This window comes from Rhinopithecus bieti, unplaced genomic scaffold, assembly GCF_001698545.2.
Source record: "Rhinopithecus bieti isolate Rb0 unplaced genomic scaffold, ASM169854v2 scaffold_5246, whole genome shotgun sequence".
In the NCBI taxonomy this organism is placed as follows: Eukaryota; Metazoa; Chordata; class Mammalia; order Primates; family Cercopithecidae; genus Rhinopithecus; species Rhinopithecus bieti.
In genome coordinates, this window is record NW_016804704.1 from 93861 (window position 1) to 99656 (window position 5796).

A 5796-nucleotide genomic window follows, 5' to 3' on the forward strand; every position below is an offset into this window, starting at 1 on the left:
GAAAAAGAAGGTCTGCCTATTTAGAAGCAAGCCCACCTGGAATCCAGATGTTGACTTCTAATACCATTCTCCCATGAAAAGAACCCCGGTTTCCTGGGAAAATGACTGATTCTAGAACTGAGACAGAGAATACACAAAATGAGGCTGGAGCATCTTGTACGAGAAAGTAAAAAAGTCCTCAAAAGAAAAAAGAATCATTGTTGGGGGTATGCAAAGGTACAAACTGAAAGAGCTCTCAGCAGCCAATGCTAGACAAAGTCATGCAACAAAATAAATAAAATATTTTTGGGTAACCCAAAGTACAAAGAAAATATTCATGAGACATCTTGACATAAATGCTTAAATCAATCAATAGAAGAGAAGAAACAAGTCTCTTGTGCAAAATAATTCCAAGTAATTTATGTAGATTTTCTGCCCTCAAGGAGGTTCAGCATAACTCATCAGTCCTTCAGTGAGCACTGGACCTAAATAACCATAGCCATGATGACATGTCAGGACAGTTAGTTCTTTTTCAACCTCATTTGGCAAGAGCCCAAATTGTTCTCATCTGTTTCCCATGGCTTTATGGAGTAAAAAAATAAAATTCTAAATATGAGTTCTTCTCTGCCATCACTAGTAGAATCACTAATAGATACCCTATTTACCCTATACGCAATGCTTCAAAGAGGGTTTTTCCCTGGGAGCTTCTATGGTAGGGAATTTCATTCTCACCATTTTACAACCCAGGAAAGTAAGGTGTGGGTTAGTGACACTCGTTGCAAGGTAACTCAGATATGAAGTAGCTGATCTGTGGTTTTCTGGTGGAAGGCAGACCTACCTGTCCCCAGTTGCTCCCCACATGGGTTAGGATACTGAGAGCAGCGTTGAGATTGTTGATCCAAAAATGCACCTAAAATGTATATAACGGTTTATTAGTCACAAAATGGGACTTTTGGGGGACAGCAGGATTGTTCCTGGTACCAATGGAGCCCATGGCTTGAGTGAGGCAGAGGGTGGCGGATAGAGGGAGGGCAGCCTTGCCTCTGATTGCTAATGGGAGGCTGGCTGGGTGGGCTCCAGTGCACAGGTCCTGGCTTGCATGGCTCAACTCCCTACAGTGCTGAGGGAGGTGATGCTGGATTTTCTTACCGGGGCAGGTGAGGGGTGGGGCTTGAAAGGGGTCAGGGGCCAACCATTAAAAATGGTATCAGACTCTGTATCACAGCAGTGATGTAGAATATTAAACTCAGCTCTTGGGACTCCGAAACCACAAGGGGGTTTCTACCCCACAGCAGCTGCCATATACAACACGGTCATGGAGATGCACACAGACCACATGCAGGCAATGTCTTGCACTTTGAATATTACTCACCACTGTGATTCCTGGGCTGCATCACTCCTCACTAGTGAGCCTGTCTCCTAGACACACTGGAGATGATCAAAGTCCCTATATTGTAGGACTGTCCTGAGAAGTAAATGAGACAAAATAACAGAGATGCTTAACTTAGAGCCTACTGTGTTGTAAACGAATAAACATGGAACTCAGTTAATTATTATTCACTCAACAGCGTCAGTCTGTTTTCCTACCCACAGGGTTCTGCATCCAACCTCAGGCAAAGGTGCAAGTCATGGGGTCTTCCCAGTGAGTAGAATGGCCTGATGGAGGTGTCAACTCTACTCCATGGCTGGGGAATGTGGATGAGTAATTTGCTTAGCAGGACTTTACTGAACATTTTGTGTTTGTTTTGTTTTGTTTTTGTAATTGTGTGTGCCAGGCACCGTTCTAGGTGCCACAGACACAGCGTGAATCAAGATAGGCAAGATGCCTGCCTTGTGCAGTGTACATCCAAGTGGGACAAGTCAGTGATGCCCATGTTCACAAATAAATAAGCAAGGTGGCTTAAAACAATATCAGTTTGCTGTCTTATACTTTTAGAGGTCAGAGTCTAGAAATTGGTCTGTGTGGCTGAAATGAAGCTATCAGCAGGGCTGTGTTCCTGTTGCAGGCTCCAGGGGAACGTCTACTCCTGGCTCCGTGTTCCTGTTGGAGGCTCCAGAGGACAGCCTACTCCTAGCTGTCTTTTCCAGTTTCCAGAGGCCACCTGCAGTCCTTTCCTTAGGTCCCTCTGCCAGCAATCCTGACACTCCAACCTCTGCTGTTGTGGTCGCCTCTCCTCTGACTCTGACCCTCAATCCTTCTCCTTATTAGAAAACATGATTACACGGGACTCACACAGATAATTTTGGGTAATCTCCCAATTCAAGGCACTGAATCACATCTGCAAAGTCCCTTTTTACAAAGTAACATGTTCACCAGCTCCAGGGATTAGCATATGGACCTTTTTTAGGAGGCCCTACTACACTTGTGTATTGCACAACTTTGTATATTAAACCAATGAAAAATGAGTTCAAATCAAAGAGCACACATTCAAATGGCCTACAGTCACCAGGAAGATCAGATACATGGGTCAAAAGGAAGAGGCATAGCAATGGAAATTCACATTAATTTGCTCAAACTGCCGTAACAAAGCCCCACAGACTGGGTGGCTTCAACAGCATAAATGCATTTCCTCACAGTTCTGGAGGCTGGAAGATCTGAGATCAAGGTGTCTGTAGGGTGGCTCTCTTCTGAGGCCTCTCTCCTCGGCTTGTAGGTGGCCGTCTCCTCCCTGTGTCCTCACACAGCCTACTCAGTGTCTGTGCTCTAATCTCCTTTTCCTTTCTTTTCTTTTCTTTTCTTTTTTTTCTTTTTTTTTTTTTGAGATGGAGTCTCACTCTGTTGTCTGGGCTGGAGTGCAGTGGTGCAATCTCGGCTCACTACAACCTCCGCCTCCGAGGTTCAAGTGATTCTCCTGCCTCAGCCTCCAGAGTTTACAGGCACCTGCCATCACACCCAGCTTTTTTTTTTTTTTTTTTGGATTTTTAGTAGAGATGGGGTTTCACCATGTTGGCCAGGCTGGTCTCAAACGCCTGACCTCGGGTGATGCACTGGCCTCAGCCTCCCAAACTGCTGGGGTTACAGGTGTGAGCCACCGTGTCTGGTCCTAATCTCCGCTTCTTATAAAGACACCAGTCAGGTTGGATTAGGACCTACCATAACAACCTCATTTTTACTAAATTATGACTGCTCTAAAGACCCTATCTCCACATACAGTTGCATTCTGATGTCCCGAAGGTGAGAAGTTGAATATACGTATTATGAGCACACACAATCCAGCTCATGACAGAACCCAGAGCAGCAGAGTGGGCTGCAGTGACAGGAGGAGTAACTGCTCTGTCTAAGGGGGCGACAGCTCTAGCCAGGGGTCACCCCATAGAAATGTGGGCTCCTGAGACATAATAGTCTCCTGGATTTTCAACAGAAGTCCAATGAAAGTTTTCATTTTGTTTGTTGTGTATGTTCTTGTTTACTGTTTAAATAAGCCATCCTGGATTAACAACCTGCATACCCAGAATCTCTCTTACCCCTCTGGACACGCTGTGGGAGAAGGGAGGGGACTTCTCTTCTCCTGCTTTGTCTCACCTCCCTTCCATCCAGACTGGTGATGAGTTATGGAGAGAGAAGACAGAAGATGTAACAAAGAGGCTACCTGTCTAGGTCTGACATGAGATGCTGTAGGTACTCTCTGGGCAGGGCACGTGTTGAAAGGAGCTGTTTTTGCAAAACATCTCCATCCAAAAAAAAGGAGTATGAGGGTACCACCCTTGATTCGTCCAGCTCCTACATTGGACTTTGACTTCCATGAGGGCAGCACAGAGGTTGACTTTTGACTCTAACCCCTGTACAAGGCCAAGCCACAGACACAAGTCAGTAGATACCTGTTAAATTTATGAATAAGTCAAAGAAATGCCTTGGAAAGAGAAATATGTTCTACCAGGAAATAACCCTGAGAAACCTTGCAGGTCTGCAAGTGCGCTGAGGCTGCAGGGCCTCTAGGACTTCAGTCAAAGCACCCAGATGAGTGGGCGGCACCCTCTGCCTGCTGTATTTTGATGACAATGAGAAGGATGATCTCAGTTTCCTCTCTGAGCGAGAGAAACACAGATTTTAAAGGATCCGGCAATCTGTGTTGAGAAACCACCTAGGAATGACTTGTTTTCATTGGTCTATATAGGAGTATCAAGAGCTCTTCCATTTCTTCCATAATTTCATCAGGATCCACTAATGAGAAAGACAGCTGAACCAAGAGATGGGAATTGCCGTCAACAAAATCGGAGAAAAGGAAAAGCTCTTTGATTTACTCACATTTCGTCCTTCCTTTTTCTGCAGTCTTATTTGAATGGGGAAAGCTAGCTAATGACTATTTCAATTCTGCCAAAACCTGAGAATGATGCCAAAATCCAACCGACAATATATTAACAAGATACAACTCTAAGGAAAGGTTGGCAGCACAATTACATGCACAAAGAGTAAACAAATGCTAGCCTTTCTATCTAATTGTCGCATGAGACGACATTCCACAGTTTCAGGCACATGCAAGTTACTTCAGGAATCAAAGTCCACTAAGGAGGAGTGGGGATTTGTGATGTAATAGGGAACATTTCCAAGCCTTCATTACAGAGCAAGGGAAAACTGAGACTCCTCAAGCATCATGAAATGAGATCCTCCCCGAGTCTAAGAAGAGCCCACTAGAGAGGCATTATAGGTGTTTATGCGTCTCTAGGACGCCAGGCAGGATTCAGGCTATAACTCCGGAGGCTGGTGAGGAACCTACAAAAACAGGAGCCCTCAGAGCCGGGGCCAGCTCCTTCCCCATGACTTTCTCCAGGTAAATCCTCTGTGCACCTAAGGCCTGAAAGGCTCACAATAGGGTTAAAATAAAATCTCTCTTTCAGTGACAAGGTTGAATCTTCAAATGCCTGGTGATGCCTAAAACATACACAAACTTATTTGCAAGTAAGCACAAGTTAGCATGAACAGCCACTGCAGACCCCAACACAGTACAATAAAGAATATTTCTGCTTCTGAAACAAAGGTGGGAAGTGGATTTCCTGCAATAATAAATTAGTTACTACGTGTTCATCCAGAGAACCAGACCCACCAAGAGCCACTGGCTGCAGGCCTAAGCATTCTCTGGATCTGTTTTAATGCAAATGAAATCTATCTTTTTTATTTTAAAAACAACATTGGAGTCATAGAAGAAAAATAAGAAAAGTTTCTCCTACAGGTGAAGTTTACTATTCATTTCTACCTCTTTTTCTGTCTAAAGTGTTCCATGCTGCCCTCACAGAAGTCAAAGTTGAGTGAAGGAACTGGATGAGTCAACACTGGTGTCCTCATCTAATCTCAGCCATTTAGGAATACAGGTGACTAAAGGCAGCTTCCCGGCCAGGCGCAGTGGCTCACGCCTGTAATCCCAGCACATTGGGAGGCCGAGGCAGGAGGATCACAAGGTCAGGAGATCAAGACCATCCTGGCCAACATGGTGAAACCCTGTCTCTCCTAAAAATACAAAAATTAGCAGGGCGTAGTGGTGCATGCTTGTAGTTCCAGCTACTCGGGAGGCTGAGGCAAGAGAATCACTTGAACCTGGGAGGCGGAGGTTGCAGTGAGCCGAGATTGCACCACTGCACTCCAGCCTGGGGACAGAGTGAGACACAGTTTCAAAGAAAAATAAAAAAGCAGCTTCCCGGCCGGGCGCGGTGGCTCAAGCCTGTAATCCCAGCACTTTGGGAGGCCGAGACGGGCGGATCACAAGGTCAGGAGATCAAGACCATCCTGGCGAACACAGTGAAACTCCGTCTCTACTAAAAATACAAAAAACTAGCCGGGCGAGGTGGCGGGCGCCTGTAGTCCCAGCTACTTGGGAGGCTGAG

The 5796-nt window shown here is 45.4% G+C and overlaps 1 long non-coding RNA gene across 1 annotated transcript in view; it reads right to left on the reverse strand.

The window, feature by feature from the left end:
• Positions 1–817: 817 nt before the first annotated feature.
• Positions 818–5796, reverse strand: part of LOC108528392 (uncharacterized) — a 22327-nt gene continuing 17348 nt past the window's right edge. The window contains exons 2-3 of the long non-coding RNA XR_001885124.1: positions 1352–1444; positions 818–889 (exon numbers count right to left, since the gene is read on the reverse strand). This is a non-coding gene — a long non-coding RNA (uncharacterized LOC108528392). The remainder of the gene's footprint in view (positions 890–1351; positions 1445–5796) is intronic.